The following is a 15,080-nucleotide window of genomic DNA, read 5'->3' as shown; positions in this document are numbered from 1 at the left end:
TGAGTAAGCAGTTTATATATTTTTTTATTTTTATGAATGTCTACTACAGCCACATCAATCGCAAACCCAGCCTACGTGCGGCATAAGTGCCTACCACTTAGAGGTCATCCAGCCGACTTGCAGTGTAATCTCCTCCACTTGTAGGTCTCTGAGCTGCAGCAACACCTAAGGGCTCTGACACACAGACACAAAAGAAACCATTGCTTTTAACCTACTCTTGGAGAGGAGAGAGTCTCCGACCCTGGATCTCAGGTCTTCTATGAGTGGCACTTGTGCAAGCGGAGCAGGGACGTGCCAGCGATCAGAATGAACTGGAGTTTGTGCCAAGACTGGGTTTCAAGAGTGGCAGTTCCCATATGGTCTAGCGGTTAGGATTCCTGGTTTTCACCCAGGCGGCCCGGGTTCGACTCCCGGTATGGGAAGGCTTGAGTGCTTTTGCTTCTGTCCTTTTTGGCCAGCGGTCGGACTGCAGCTACATTATAGGATGTGGTTGTGGAACTGCTCCGTAAGCCTTCGATAGCTCAGTTGGTAGAGCGGAGGACTGTAGGTGGGATGATGGCAATCCTTAGGTCGCTGGTTCGACTCCGGCTCGAAGGACATCTTTTGCGCTCAATCCGCTTTCTTGCCTTCGCCAAGTGAGTTAACCACTCCTCAAAGTTCAGCATGGAGGTGAAAAGGATGTTCCCTGACCGGGAATCGAACCCGGGCCGCGGCGGTGAGAGCGCCGAATCCTAACCACTAGACCACCAGGGAAGGTCTGCGTGAAAGGTTGGCCCCAAGTCTAGCTGTGGGCCTCCACCCAGGTGTGCTGCAGCTGCTCTGACAAAAATAACTCTAACGTTTGCAACCTCCTCCTGGAGAAGAGAAAGTCTCAGAGCCTGGATCACAGTTCTTCTTGGGAGGGACTGTCACATGCTCGGTGTAAGAGCATCCTATCGGCACCACAACTTGCCATGACAACAAAGCACAGCATGCGTTGAAGGAACTCCATGTTCACCGAGCCGTGTCCTCTTTCCAACGACCATGCTAATGAGCACTGCTGATGCGGACTGGGCCAGTGGCGCAATGGATAACGCGTCTGACTACGGATCAGAAGATTCTAGGTTCGACTCCTGGCTGGCTCGTCCAGGATTTTTTTGCGTTGCTCTCAGTGCAGTGCGGTCGCGGTTTGCCCCTGCCGGAGTTGTTCGGTTCTACTCTGGAGTGAATCGAGTTTCTGGGGCCGCCAGCACAGAGCCTGTGGGGTGCTCTCCTGGGTTCAAAGGCTGCCCCAACCGCTCTCATGTCTTGGTCCCGTACATCCCTCAGGACTTCCAGAAGAAACCAGTACAGCCACTCTCCTGGGAAGACAGCAGTGACAGCTTGTAAACCAAAATGTTTGCTGTGAGGCTAAGGCGTTCTACTGCAGCACAGATACGCATTCGAAAAGCATACAATATTCAAAAACAAAGTGCCAACCTAAAACAAGATTGCAGTCAAAATGACCACCTCAGACAAGTGTGAGCAATGTTTCAGTCTATGTTATACGTCGGCAAATATGCCACACAGTGCAGACGCTCATACTACTGAAAAGGAAGTTACCTGACTGAGAAAGGTATAAATAGAAATCGGAGCCTGCTCCAAACGACCTGGTCAGCCCCAAGTGGGCTGTAAAAACCTCCTGGAGTTTTCATTCATTTAATGTCTGGTACAAGACACTGCGTCCAACCAGTTATGTTTGAATGTCAAACCTACCCCAATCCTTAAACCAACCTCACAGTTTCCTGCTGTGTTTTATCAACCTCCCAACCTACCCCAACTCTTAACCCAACCTCACAGTAACAAACCTCCATGTGGGTTTCATTGATTCAATGTCTCGTACATGGCACAGAATACAACCTATCGCAGTTTATTAAAATCACACCTACCCCAGCCCTAGGCCCAACCTCACGGTAACCTGCTGTGTTTTATTCAATTTTACTCCTACCCCAACCCTTAACACAACCTCTGAGTAAGCAGTTTATATATTTTTTTATTTTTATGAATGTCTACTACAGCCACATCAATCGCAAACCCAGCCTACGTGCGGCATAAGTGCCTACCACTTAGAGGTCATCCAGCCGACTTGCAGTGTAATCTCCTCCACTTGTAGGTCTCTGAGCTGCAGCAACACCTAAGGGCTCTGACACACAGACACAAAAGAAACCATTGCTTTTAACCTACTCTTGGAGAGGAGAGAGTCTCCGACCCTGGATCTCAGGTCTTCTATGGAGGGACTGTCAGGAATCCTGTAAGAGCATCCCATCCACACAACCTCTTGCCATAAAAACAAAGCAGAATGTGTGGTGAAGGAACTCCGGGTTGACAGAGCCTTGTCCTTGCTTCAAGCAATGTGCTAACAAGGTGCTGAACATAGTGACGGTGGCACAAAGGTTAGCGCTTATGACTACGGATCAGAAGATTCTCGGTTACGGAAACCAAGAAACTGTGTATGAGAGAGTGCGTAAGTGTATGAGTGGCACTTGTGCAAGCAGAGCAGGGACGTGCCAGCGATCAGAATGAACTGGAGTTTGTGCCAAGACTGGGTTTCAAGAGTGGCAGTTCCCATATGGTCTAGCGGTTAGGATTCCTGGTTTTCACCCAGGCGGCCCGGGTTCGACTCCCGGTATGGGAAGGCTTGAGTGCTTTTGCTTCTGTCCTTTTTGGCCAGCGGTCGGACTGCAGCTACATTATAGGATGTGGTTGTGGAACTGCTCCGTAAGCCTTCGATAGCTCAGTTGGTAGAGCGGAGGACTGTAGGTGGGATGATGGCAATCCTTAGGTCGCTGGTTCGACTCCGGCTCGAAGGACATCTTTTGCGCTCAGAGCCGCTTTCTTGCCTTTGCCAAGTGAGTTAACCACTCCTCAAAGTTCAGCGTGGAGGTGAAAAGGAAGTTCCCTGACCGGGAATCGAACCCGGGCCGCGGCGGTGAGAGCGCCGAATCCTAACCACTAGACCACCAGGGAAGGTGTGCGTAAAGGTTGGCCTCAAGTCTAACTGTGGGCCTCCACCCAGGTGTGCTGCAGCTGCTCTGACAAAAATAACTAACGTTTGCAACCTCCTCCCGGAGAAGAGAAAGTCTCAGAGCCTGGATCACAGTTCTTCTTGGGAGGGACTGTCACATGCTCGGTGTAAGAGCATCCTATCGACACCACAACTTGCCATGACAACAAAGCAAAGCATGCTTTTAAGGAACTCCATGTTCACCGAGCCGTGTCCTCTTTCCAAGGACCATGCTAATGAGCACTGCCGATGCGGACTGGGCCAGTGGCGCAATGGATAACGCGTCTGACTACGGATCAGAAGATTCTAGGTTCGACTCCTGGCTGGCTCGTTCAGGATTTTTTTGCATTGCTCTCAGTGCAGTGCGGTCGCGGTTTTCCCCTGCCGGAGTTGTTCGGTTCTACTCTGGAGTGAATCGAGTTTCTGGGGCCGCCAGCACAGAGCCTGTGGGGTGCTCTCCTGGGTTCAAAGGCTGCCCCAACCGCTCTCATGTCTTGGTCCCGTACATCTCTCAGGACTTCCAGAAGAAACCAGTACAGCCACTCTCATGGGAAGACAGCAGTGACAGCTTGTAAACCAAAATGTTTGCTGTGAGGCTAAGGCGTTCTACTGCAGCACAGATACGCATTCGAAAAGCATACAATATTCAAAAACAAAGTGCCAACCTAAAACAAGATTGCAGTCAAAATGACCACCTCAGACAAGTGTGAGCAATGTTTCAGTCTCTGTTATACGTCGGCAAATATGCCACACAGTGCAGACGCTCATACTACTGAAAAGGAAGTTACCTGACTGAGAAAGGTATAAATAGAAATCGGAGCCTGCTCCAAACGACCTGGTCAGCCCCAAGTGGGCTGTAAAAACCTGGAGTTTTCATTCATTTAATGTCTGGTACAAGACACTGCGTCCAACCAGTTATGTTTGAATGTCAAACCTACCCCAATCCTTAAACCAACCTCACAGTTTCCTGCTGTGTTTTATCAACCTTCCAACCTACCCCAACTCTTAACCCAACCTCACAGTAACAAACCTCCATGTGGGTTTCATTGATTCAATGTCTCAAACATGGCACAGAATACAACCTATCGCAGTTTATTAAAATCACACCTACCCCAGCCCTAGGCCCAACCACACGGTAACCTGCTGTGTTTTATTCAATTTTACTCCTACCCCAACCCTAAACACAACCTCAGAGTAAGCAGTTTATATATTTTTTTTATTTTTAGGAATGTCTACTACAGCTACATCAATCGCAAACCCAGCCTACGTGCGGTATAAGTGCCTACCACTTAGAGGTCATCCAGCCGACTTGCAGTGTAATCTCCTCCACTTGTAGGTCTCTGAGCTGCAGCAACACCTAAGGGCTCTGACACACAGACACAAAAGAAACCATTGCTTTTAACCTACTCTTGGAGAGGAGAGAGTCTCCGACCCTGGATCTCAGGTCTTCTATGGAGGGACTGTCAGGAATCCTGTAAGAGCATCCCATCCACACAACCTCTTGCCATAAAAACAAAGCAGAATGTGTGGTGAAGGAACTCCGGGTTGACAGAGCCTTGTCCTTGCTTCAAGCAAAGTGCTAACAAGGTGCTGAACAGAGTGACGGTGGCACAAAGGTTAGCGCTTATGACTACGGATCAGAAGATTCTCGGTTTACGGAAACCAAGAAACTGTGTATGAGAGAGTGCGTAAGTGTATGAGTGGCACTTGTGCAAGCGGAGCAGGGACGTGCCAGCGATCAGAATGAACTGGAGTTTGTGCCAAGACTGGGTTTCAAGTGTGGCAGTTCCCATATGGTCTAGCGGTTAGGATTCCTGGTTTTCACCCAGGCGGCCCGGGTTCGACTCCCGGTATGGGAAGGCTTGAGTGCTTTTGCTTCTGTCCTTTTTGGCCAGCGGTCGGTCTGCAGCTACCTTATAGGATGTGGTTGTGAAACTGCCCCGTAAGCCTTCGATAGCTCAGTTGGTAGAGCGGAGGACTGTAGGTGGGATGATGGCAATCCTTAGGTCGCTGCTTCGACTCCGGCTCGAAGGACATCTTTTGCGCTCAGAGCCGCTTTCTTGCCTTCGCCAATTAAGTTAACCACTCCTCAAAGTTCAGCATGGAGGTGAAAAGGAAGTTCCCTGACCGGGAATCGAACCCGGGCCGCGGCGGTGAGAGCGCCGAATCCTAACCACTAGACCACCAGGGAAGGTGTGCGTAAAGGTTGGCCTCAAGTCTAGCTGTGGGCCTCCACCCAGGTGTGCTGCAGCTGCTCTGACAAAAATAACTAACGTTTGCAACCTCCTCCCGGAGAAGAGAAAGTCTCAGAGCCTGGATCACAGTTCTTCTTGGGAGGGACTGTCACATGCTCGGTGTAAGAGCATCCTATCGACACCACAACTTGCCATGACAACAAAGCAAAGCATGCTTTTAAGGAACTCCATGTTCACCGAGCCGTGTCCTCTTTCCAAGGACCATGCTAATGAGCACTGCCGATGCGGACTGGGCCAGTGGCGCAATGGATAACGCGTCTGACTACGGATCAGAAGATTCTAGGTTCGACTCCTGGCTGGCTCGTTCAGGATTTTTTTGCGTTGCTCTCAGTGCAGTGCGGTCGCGGTTTTCCCCTGCCGGAGTTGTTCGGTTCTACTCTGGAGTGAATCGAGTTTCTGGGGCCGCCAGCACAGAGCCTGTGGGGTGCTCTCCTGGGTTCAAAGGCTGCCCCAACCGCTCTCATGTCTTGGTCCCGTACATCCCTCAGGACTTCCAGAAGAAACCAGTACAGCCACTCTCCTGGGAAGACAGCAGTGACAGCTTGTAAACCAAAATGTTTGCTGTGAGGCTAAGGCGTTCTACTGCAGCACAGATACGCATTCGAAAAGCATACAATATTCAAAAACAAAGTGCCAACCTAAAACAAGATTGCAGTCAAAATGACCACCTCAGACAAGTGTGAGCAATGTTTCAGTCTCTGTTATACGTCGGCAAATATACCACACGCGTGATTTTTTTTCTCAAACCAGTTCAGCGCAAACCACGCCCCTACGCTAAAACCCCACCCCGCAGCTGTGACACGCGCGATTTCATTGGGCAACGTTGTTACTTGTCGTCTGAGAAAGAAGTTCAGAGTGCACATCAATCAAGTTCGTCTCTAATGGATCTATCGTTGACAAACGGTAAACACTTCTTGCTTAATAATGTTTAATATTAATAATTTATTCATGGAGATGTGAGTTGTATGTTTTTTTTATAGTGTTCATTTTATTTATTTTATCTTTATTTTATCATTTTCGATCGCCCTCAGGAGAGTAAGTTACGATTGTAGTCCCAAAGACCAAGCTGCGGATCTAAAGGTAAAAAATACATAGTTTTTTTTTTTATTTAACACACAAATTACAAATTTAGTACACACAGTCTTTCAAAAATCTGGGATCAGCAAGGATTGTAATTTTGTTTATAGAAGGATGCTTCAATTAATCCAAAATACAGAATTAAATAAATGCTGAAGTTAAAATAATGTGTTTCTTATTGACTGAAAACTAATTTAATTAAACTGTTTCCAACAATGATAATAAATTAGCATTTATAATGATTTCTGAACTATGGTGTGACACTTAAGACTAGAGTGATAATGTTGATAATTCAGCTTTCACATCGCAGGAATAAATGATCGATTTACATCAAAATATAAATATTACTTTAAATTTTATTAACATTTCACAATAATGCAACTTTCTGTATTTTTATTAAAGTGAATGCAGCCTTGATGAGCAAAAAAAGCTAATATGGATCTCAAACGTTTGAACAACATTAAAAGATTTATAAATAATATAAATTATTATTATTACTTTTATTGTAATAAACTTGGCTTACTGTAAAATTTTGGGATTTCTCAGTTAAAATGTTTATGGGTGAACACTCTTTCAGGTAAATTATTTCTACTTTTACAGAACTGGTTGCCTCGAGAATAAATACCACTTCTGCACCTATCGCTTAGGCCGTACAAACAGTAAATCACATTTGGGCCACACATGTTTTGAAGCAATTCTAAAAAATGCATTGAGAGATTTGGGGAGTAAAGGAATGGATAAAAAAACTTAGTGAGTCTTGAGTAAGTTGGAGAGTGGCAGTGACAAAACCTAAAAAGGGACAATGTCAAATCAGTTCATTCTTTGTTACACTATATATATGTAACACACTGAAAATAACTTTACAGTAAATATTGTAAACATACATAGTTCTACTGTTCAAAAATTTTAGATTCTTCACACAAATTGAGATGTTTATTAATATATTTTGCTTTAGTGTGCCAGTTAGAAATCTCAGTTAACATTGACTTGGTTAATGATTTGTAATAGTCCAGTGAGATTTTTACCCTTGTGATGGCTCCAGTATTTGTATAAACTTAGGACAGGTCATATGGATAGATGACTGGATAGACAGATTTTCATATGCACAGCCACAGTGATTCTGAAATCATATAGTCTCAGCCTCAGACATCATGCCAAGCAACTTCTGATGCATATGGCACACTTTTCTGGAAACCTTTTTAAAGATCCTCAGTCGTCCTCTGATTAGTTTAAATATACATGATTTCTGTGAGTTGACAGACCACCTAGAAACAAGTCTGTGCAGATAAAATAGCTGCAATGGTTATATTGATGACAGTCCTTATTAATAAACATATAACTTTCTGAGACATTTAGTGATTTACTGCCTGCATGCTTGTCTGTGATGATGGGCATTTATTCATTTGATTTAAATGCTAAATAATTAAAAGTATCCAATATTCACTGCATAAAAGCTTTAACTCACGATATTGACAAACTTGCAGGTATGCTTGTATATGTGTGTGTGTGTGTGTGTGTGTGTGTGTGTGTGTATATATGTATTTTTTTTTCTAATGGCAGTGTAAATCTTTAAATATTCTGTCATTTTGGTCATTAAGATAAGAGAATGACCATTCAAAGCAGCAACTGTTTTTTTATTTGTGGATACTCACAAAAACAACAAAACCTTGCTTTTATAGAACAAAGTAAACTTTCACTCACTTATCTCATCTGAGGTGATCTTTAGGTAAAAATGCTTCATTAAAATAATGAATGAATCTGAGAACAAATGCTACATACATGTCCTACAGATTTCCTGTATGTTTTGTTGACAGATCATTTAGAATACTGCTGCATCATTGTTGTAAACGTTTGAAATTTCTAAATGTAAAATAAAAATATCTAACATTTCTGCACACTTAAACATTTAAACATTTATATTTTTTTCTGTGGGCTCATTAAAGGTGCCAGCACAATGTTCATGTTCGATCAGGCATGGCTAGTCAACAACGGCTGTCCAAAAATATGCTGTGGGGCAAAAAGGGTTTGCACTTTGGTAAAGACTGTAGACAAAAGGGGAGGATCAAGTAGGTGAGTTAGAAATGTCAAAATTGTACTAATATTTTTTTTTAAGTTTCTTTGTGTAATTTATTATTTTTTTTTCAGGAACAATGATCCCCATATTCCCACTTACTCAACCTCTGTGCGCTTGTACAATGTGCATTGAGGCACAAGGTTGTAGGGGTCACTGTAGTTGCCACCACTGCAAGAGTTAACGCTGTTAAGATGCCACCATGTCAGAGCCTGAGCTGCCAGTTGCCACCAGAGCTATTGCTGCCAGATTCACCAGTTACTGTCAACAGAACCGCTCACAAAGCCTCAACCACATTCAGACCCATTCCAGCAAAACTGCCAGAGCCCGTGGTGCTAGAGCTGGCAGATCTGCTGCTGCCATAGCCAACGCTTCCAGAGCCACTGATGCCACCAACTAAGCTCCAGGATTGGCCACCTCTGCAAAAGCCAACTAGCCTATCAGAGCCACTCTACCTATTTCTAAAGTGAGGACAATTTATGCTTTATAAATCCCTAATAAATGGCAATTAAAGGCTCAGTGTCAAATGAACAGTACATCTTTGTAATCCTATCTAAATAATAAAATTACTGTAAAGTTTAAACATTGCCGAATAACAGGAATGTCAAAATACGACATAAAATTGGATAAAAAAACAACAACAATATAATAATTTAACAATATATTATGATGCAACATTATAATGTTATTTAGCGAAGTTTAAACTGTACGGTAACTTTATTTTAGTTAAGATTGCAAAAATGTATTTTTCATTTGATACAGATTCATTCATGTATCTTCAAATGATAAGAAATAAATCAAGTCGAATTTTTTCCCCTGTTTAGAAGATAACTGAGCCTTTAATTGTTATTTATAAGGGATTTATAAAGCATAAATAGTCCTCACTTTAGATTAGGTCACAAAACTGGATGAAGTTAAAATACTAAAGCATTTATTAACATACAAATTAATTATTAGTATATGCCTGAATAATAAGATATATAAATGTTAATTTGAATGGTTTATTATTTACTTATGCGTTCTAAATGATCTTTAAAAGCCACAAAGTACTCTCAAATAATTGGTTTGTAAATGATACAATACTTAAGTATTGAAAAAATTAGTATTAACAAAGTATGAAAATACAATCATTAAGCACATTATAGATGTGCTTATAAATCAAGAATAGAGCATTTGTATCTGTAGTTACAAACTGCTTAATAACTTCTGTTAATGTAGAGTTAATGCTTAACAAATGATGAATTAAATTTGCTAATGCTTAATACATTATTAGCATGTAGTTATTATAAAGTGTTACCAAAATGGGTATTGTTTATTTATTTTTTATGGGAGGGCTCTAACAATGAATATTATTGCTGTCCAACAGATTATTCTCATTTTCTGGTCATTAAAGGTAAAACAATAGGCACTGTGAGAGGAATCATATGATCAATTTTAACTTGTTTTCAGCATTAAATGAAAGCCTTATTTGAAAGGCCTGCAGAACATATGTTGGTCTCATTTGCAGTTATTAAACATTCAAACTCTGTATAGAAACAGGTATAGTTCAATGTGCTTGTGCTTCAGTTGATTTTCATCTGATATGCAGATTATGTGCAGTGTTGGGTAAGTTACTCTGAAAACGTAATTCATTATTGATTATTACTAGTTATAATTTAAAAATAAATACAATTGTATTTTAAATTACTTTTTTATTCAATTTAATTAAAAACTTAATTACTCAGTAAATCATTTATTACTCAATATTATAAAAGAAATATCCACAAATCCCAAAGCATTGACAATATAAATAAATAATTTAATTCTTTAAATTTGAGTCTAACAGGACCTTTTAGTTTCATTAAACATTATATATTTCAAATATTTTCAAATTTGATACCACAAATGTAACATTCTTTAATAAAAAAAAGGGTTATTTTGCAAAATATCTGAATTTTGACAACAAATTATACACATTCCTATCCCACTTCTCTGAATTAATACAAGATATTGTCAGAATAAATCTTTCAATTTAACTATTTTATACTAGACAGCGAAAGATAAAGAGGTTATGTTTGCATGCAGGGGCTGTGTTAAATTAATAATATATAAAAATGTTTTTTAAATAAATATTATGTTTGTGTGTTTTTTGCTGGTTTTTGTACTTGAGTAAAGTTTCCTCATTGTTAAGATGCTGTTGTGTGTGTGTTTACTTCATGTATTTTTGGCACTATTTTTATTCATTAAACACAGCTTTTTATATAAGCTGTAGATTGTTTGTACTACGTTTTATTTCATACACGCACTTTGTTAACCTTTCGTATTTTAGGTCTTTTATTAAAAAATAGTTTGTGTTCGCTGCCATTGTGATAAAGCTGGAGCTGCTGGACCAATGAAATCGAGCCACGGACGTGAGTCACAGCAGCGGGGTGGGGTTTTCGCGTAGGGGGCGTGGTTTGCGCTGAACTGGTTTGGGAAAAAAAATCACGCGAATCAAAGCGCTGAAGCGGCGCCGCCTGATGACGTCACACACCACGCCAAAATAAAAGTCTTTTTTTGTTTAGCTTTTTTGCCCCTTACTGTTGCAGTCATGACTTATTGATACATGTCTCCCTTGTTTTTCACTCTATACTATTTCTGCTCTCTCTCTCTCTCTCTCTCACATTTCACATTTTAGGTGCTTTATTGGCATGACAAATAACTGTACATTCATATTGCATACGTACAAACACGACAGTAGTGCAAACAAATATGGATATAAAATATAATACAGAAAAAACACAGAAATAAATAAAATAAAAATAGATAAATAAAAATAAAAATATTGATCAAATAAAAAAATATTAATAAAAATTAAAATAGATTAGATCTCTCTCACAAACACACACTTTAGTATTTAAAGTTGATCAAATTTTTTAATCTAAACATTTTAAGACAATTTTGAGAAACTTTTTTTTAATCCAGTTCATGATGGCTTGCATGTCTACAACACATTACTTACTATTAATATATGAGAGTCTAAATCTCATCCTCATAATTATGACCCCTTATTTTCTTTTCTATTTTTACAACTTTATAGGCCTATATAGTGTTTCTTATTGTTTCAAATGAATTGTCATCTCTTATTAGCTGTGTTCCACGTTTTCTGCCATTCTTTAGCAATATCTTCAGTAATAATATTTCATTTACCCTTACTACCTGTTTGAGTTTCTTCTGCTGAATGCAAATAAGGAGAATAGGCTACAGAGTCAAGAAGCAGCCACTACATGGTTTAACAGCTCCTACTTTGGACATGGCTGCTTTTTTTCAACATTTTCTGGCACTCAAAATGTTCTTGGAACTCGATTACAATTGAACCACTAAAGTCACTTCACAGGTTTTGACAATGTTTTTGGTTACTTTTCCAGAAAAACCACTGTCAAACCAAGCATCTCTGGACTCTTGCTGTCTATGACAGATGAGGGAACAGATGAGGGAGCTCTCTGATTTCATCTAAATTGTCTTCATTTGCATTCTGAAGATGACCAAAGTTCTCAGGGGATTGAAACAAAAGGTAGTGGGACAATCGTTCTTGAGAGCCACATCGCACTGCTTTTTTAAAATTGATTTATTAATTTTTTTATTGCAATATCAACTGGCCATTAAAACAAACAGAAATACAGAAACTGATACTCGTGTAATATTATTCATATATTCATTCATTTTCTTTATAGCTTAGTCCTTTTATTAATCAGGTGTCACCATAGTGGAATGAACTGCCAACTTATCCAGCAGCACATGCTTTACACAGCGGATGCCCTTCCAGCTGCAAACTATTACTGGGAAACATGCAAACACACTCATTCACACACACCGCATGTCTATGGACTTTGTGAAAACCAGAGCATCCAGAGGAAACTCACACGAACACGGGGAGAACATGCAAACTCCACACAGAAATACAAACTGACCCAGTAGAGGCTCGAACCAGCAACCTTCTTGCTGTGAGGCGATCGTGATACCCACTGCACCACTGTGACGCCTCACATCTGTGTCTTTATTTGAGGTATTAAACTGGTATTGGTGAAGAACTATGCTTACGAAAAGGCACCATTCAGATGTAATGATCTGGGCAATCAAGCATGTATTGTTATAGACACTATGCTTATTTGTCTTAAGAGATGTTAGGCAGGTCCTGTTCATGTAATATGCTTTAGGTTATCAAGTTGATATTGGCATGAACAGCTATACCTGTTAACAGGTTTCATATATGTAAAACAATACTATTCAGTTAATGGTCTGGCCTATTAGGCAGCTATTAATAAAGATGACTGCACATGATGATGAGCATTTATTTAAATGAATATGTGAAACAGATATTTAAATTTCATTGTTGCAAACAAGTTACAGGAGTAAGTGCAGTTGTTGTTGTATGTGATGTTCACCACTGTAATTACACCATAGTGAAAAAGAAATCTGAGAAATGCTGTAGTTGGTGTAGGTGGAGCAGGTTAATCACATTAAAAGTTCTGCATTGTGTAGTTAAGAAAGTGAACTCTTGTCATTGAATTACCCTGTATAAACTGCCTTTACAATAATTTAACTTGTGACGTAATTATTTTCTAATTATAAATATATAGCTGCATGACAGATTTAATAGTGGACTCCACAAAGGTAAGACCAAAGCTTGAAACTCGCATCACGTGAGTGCATGAGACCAATAGAAGATCAAAACATGAGCTATATGGAGCAATCAGTCGCTTTGGATTGTCTTATCCCACCCTTTTTTGCTGCGCTGTACGAAAGAATTTTGCAAGCAAAAACTCTAGTGTGACCGCGGCCCAACTTGCTTTCAGATTCACTATGCCCAGCTGCTATATATATGTATAGCAACAGGCGTTTCTGTGTGGAGTTTGCATGTTCTCCCTGCGTTCGCGTGGGTTTCGTCCGGGTACTACGGTTTCCCCCACAGTCCAAAGACATGCGGGATAGGTGAATTGGGTAGGCTAAATTGTCCGTAGTGTATGAGTGTGTGTATGTGGATGTTTCCCAGAGATGGGTTGCGGCTGGAAGGGCATCCGCTGTGTAAAAACTTGCTGGTTAAGTTGGCGGTTCATTCTGCTGTGGCGACCCCAGATTAATAAAGGGACTAAGCCGACAAGAAAATGAATAAATTAGCTATATATATATATATATATATATGAGCCTACCTTAGAAGCTGCTGTGCTGTGGTGTGGAAGTTTCTGATTTAAAGTTGCTTTCTTGGTTTCTTTGTGTCGCTTGATTTGTGCCTGTACCATAACAGATCTCTCTTGCTGTGAGATATGTCTTGGTAAGCTTTAATGTGTTGTGTTTTTTGCTCATTGATTCGACTGAATTGAGTGAGTGAGTGCATTTTCCCTCCTTCTCATGGTTGAGAGATAAAGCTATATAATAGAATTAGTTATATTTCAGATAGTATAAATCAATTATTAGCAACAAAAGACCAATTCTATAATTATTTTAGTGTAAAAGACTTTATTTGAAGCAAAAAAGATGCTGGAGGACTGGATCAGATATATGGCACTTTATTCACACCTGATTGCTTCTGCAGCTTGTACATAACATTTCACAGCACCTGGAATTAACACAAATGAGTTTGAAGTTACAGTGTGTCTTACCCATTTGTGATTAATGTACAAACAATTATCTTCTAAGGCCAAAAGTAGCAAAAAATGGACAGTATGTGATCGCTTTACTGTGTTAAAAAAGGTTTTGTCACAGGGTATCTTATATATGCTTTTGTGAATGTCTATGCATATTTGTATGCACAAACACAACTGATAATCAGAGGGAAAAACATATGTTACATATCAGGTGAATAAGAGGCTTTCGAGAAAGATGAGCTGCTCACACATGTTCTGTTCAACTAAAAAACGAAGGAAAGAAAAAAAAATTGGCACAGAAACAAGTTACATTTTGATCATAAAAATTTATAGACACTTTTGGAAAGAAATAATTGACCTGTTGAGTGTGTTGACAGTTTACAGGAAGCAGTAATGAGCTGCATGTGCTTTAGGAGAAGTAAAGGACTCTAAACTCACATAAAGAACAGGTTAAGTTACAAATAAATGACAAAAACATTGCTAATATTACTATATTGACTGAACTTAACACAAATAAAACCTCACTGTGAAGATTAGAAATTGTTTCTTTTAACGAATAATGATATATCACAGTATAATAGTATCACTTACATAACTATTATATAAGTGAATGTAGTTGTGTGTGTTGAGACATCAGTGTGGTTTAAGTCTTCAATGCTCATTTGCATCTTTAAATAAAAACCAGCTTGGGAAAAAAAAAACAATTAAAATGTGTTTCAAATCAAAATACCTCAACATAGGTGTATCACCATTAACTACAAAATGCAGCAGCCAAAATAAAAAAGCTTCCATCAATAGTCCTATAAAACAACAGCAACAAAACAAATGATGATGGCTAAAGTCAACTTATTTTCCCAATACATCATTATTTCTCTGTAAAACTGGTTTGTAAAGCTGCTGAACTTCCCATCCCCCACTCTATGTGTCTTGAGTCTTCACTGCTCCCCACTGCTCATTTGCATCTTTATACCAGCTTTAATGGGGGCCAATTGAGTCTTATCCAATCACATTCCAGATCCAGTAGCTCAGCAGGGTTGCATCTATATATTCTG

General features: G+C 40.2%; 2 protein-coding genes and 12 non-coding genes across 14 annotated transcripts in view; 9 read left to right on the top strand and 5 right to left on the bottom strand.

The window, feature by feature from the left end:
• Positions 1 to 15,080, bottom strand: part of LOC137491238 (uncharacterized) — a 1,025,816-nt gene that overhangs the window by 259,591 nt on the left and 751,145 nt on the right. The gene's annotated exons all lie outside the window — the stretch shown is intronic.
• The window catches only part of LOC101886704 (uncharacterized), an 847,011-nt gene that overhangs the window by 80,786 nt on the left and 751,145 nt on the right, over positions 1 to 15,080 (bottom strand). The window lies entirely within an intron of this gene.
• On the top strand, positions 351 to 422 carry trnae-uuc (transfer RNA glutamic acid (anticodon UUC)). The gene has a single exon. It is a non-coding gene; the product is annotated as a tRNA-Glu (tRNA).
• Positions 511 to 597, top strand: trnay-gua (transfer RNA tyrosine (anticodon GUA)). Its single transcript is given in 2 exon segments — positions 511 to 547; positions 562 to 597. It is a non-coding gene; the product is annotated as a tRNA-Tyr (tRNA).
• On the bottom strand, positions 682 to 753 carry trnae-cuc (transfer RNA glutamic acid (anticodon CUC)). The gene has a single exon. It is a non-coding gene; the product is annotated as a tRNA-Glu (tRNA).
• On the top strand, positions 1,052 to 1,124 carry trnar-acg (transfer RNA arginine (anticodon ACG)). Its single transcript has one exon. It is a non-coding gene; the product is annotated as a tRNA-Arg (tRNA).
• Positions 2,582 to 2,653, top strand: trnae-uuc (transfer RNA glutamic acid (anticodon UUC)). The gene has a single exon. It is a non-coding gene; the product is annotated as a tRNA-Glu (tRNA).
• Positions 2,742 to 2,828, top strand: trnay-gua (transfer RNA tyrosine (anticodon GUA)). The gene is given in 2 exon segments: positions 2,742 to 2,778; positions 2,793 to 2,828. It is a non-coding gene; the product is annotated as a tRNA-Tyr (tRNA).
• On the bottom strand, positions 2,914 to 2,985 carry trnae-cuc (transfer RNA glutamic acid (anticodon CUC)). The gene has a single exon. It is a non-coding gene; the product is annotated as a tRNA-Glu (tRNA).
• Positions 3,281 to 3,353, top strand: trnar-acg (transfer RNA arginine (anticodon ACG)). Its single transcript has one exon. It is a non-coding gene; the product is annotated as a tRNA-Arg (tRNA).
• On the top strand, positions 4,810 to 4,881 carry trnae-uuc (transfer RNA glutamic acid (anticodon UUC)). The gene has a single exon. It is a non-coding gene; the product is annotated as a tRNA-Glu (tRNA).
• Positions 4,970 to 5,056, top strand: trnay-gua (transfer RNA tyrosine (anticodon GUA)). The gene is given in 2 exon segments: positions 4,970 to 5,006; positions 5,021 to 5,056. It is a non-coding gene; the product is annotated as a tRNA-Tyr (tRNA).
• Positions 5,142 to 5,213, bottom strand: trnae-cuc (transfer RNA glutamic acid (anticodon CUC)). Its single transcript has one exon. It is a non-coding gene; the product is annotated as a tRNA-Glu (tRNA).
• trnar-acg (transfer RNA arginine (anticodon ACG)) lies at positions 5,509 to 5,581 on the top strand. Its single transcript has one exon. It is a non-coding gene; the product is annotated as a tRNA-Arg (tRNA).

The sequence above is a fragment of the Danio rerio genome, chromosome 4, assembly GCF_049306965.1.
Source record: "Danio rerio strain Tuebingen ecotype United States chromosome 4, GRCz12tu, whole genome shotgun sequence".
NCBI lineage: Eukaryota > Metazoa > Chordata > Actinopteri > Cypriniformes > Danionidae > Danio > Danio rerio.
This window is presented reverse-complemented; position numbering and strand designations above follow the sequence as displayed.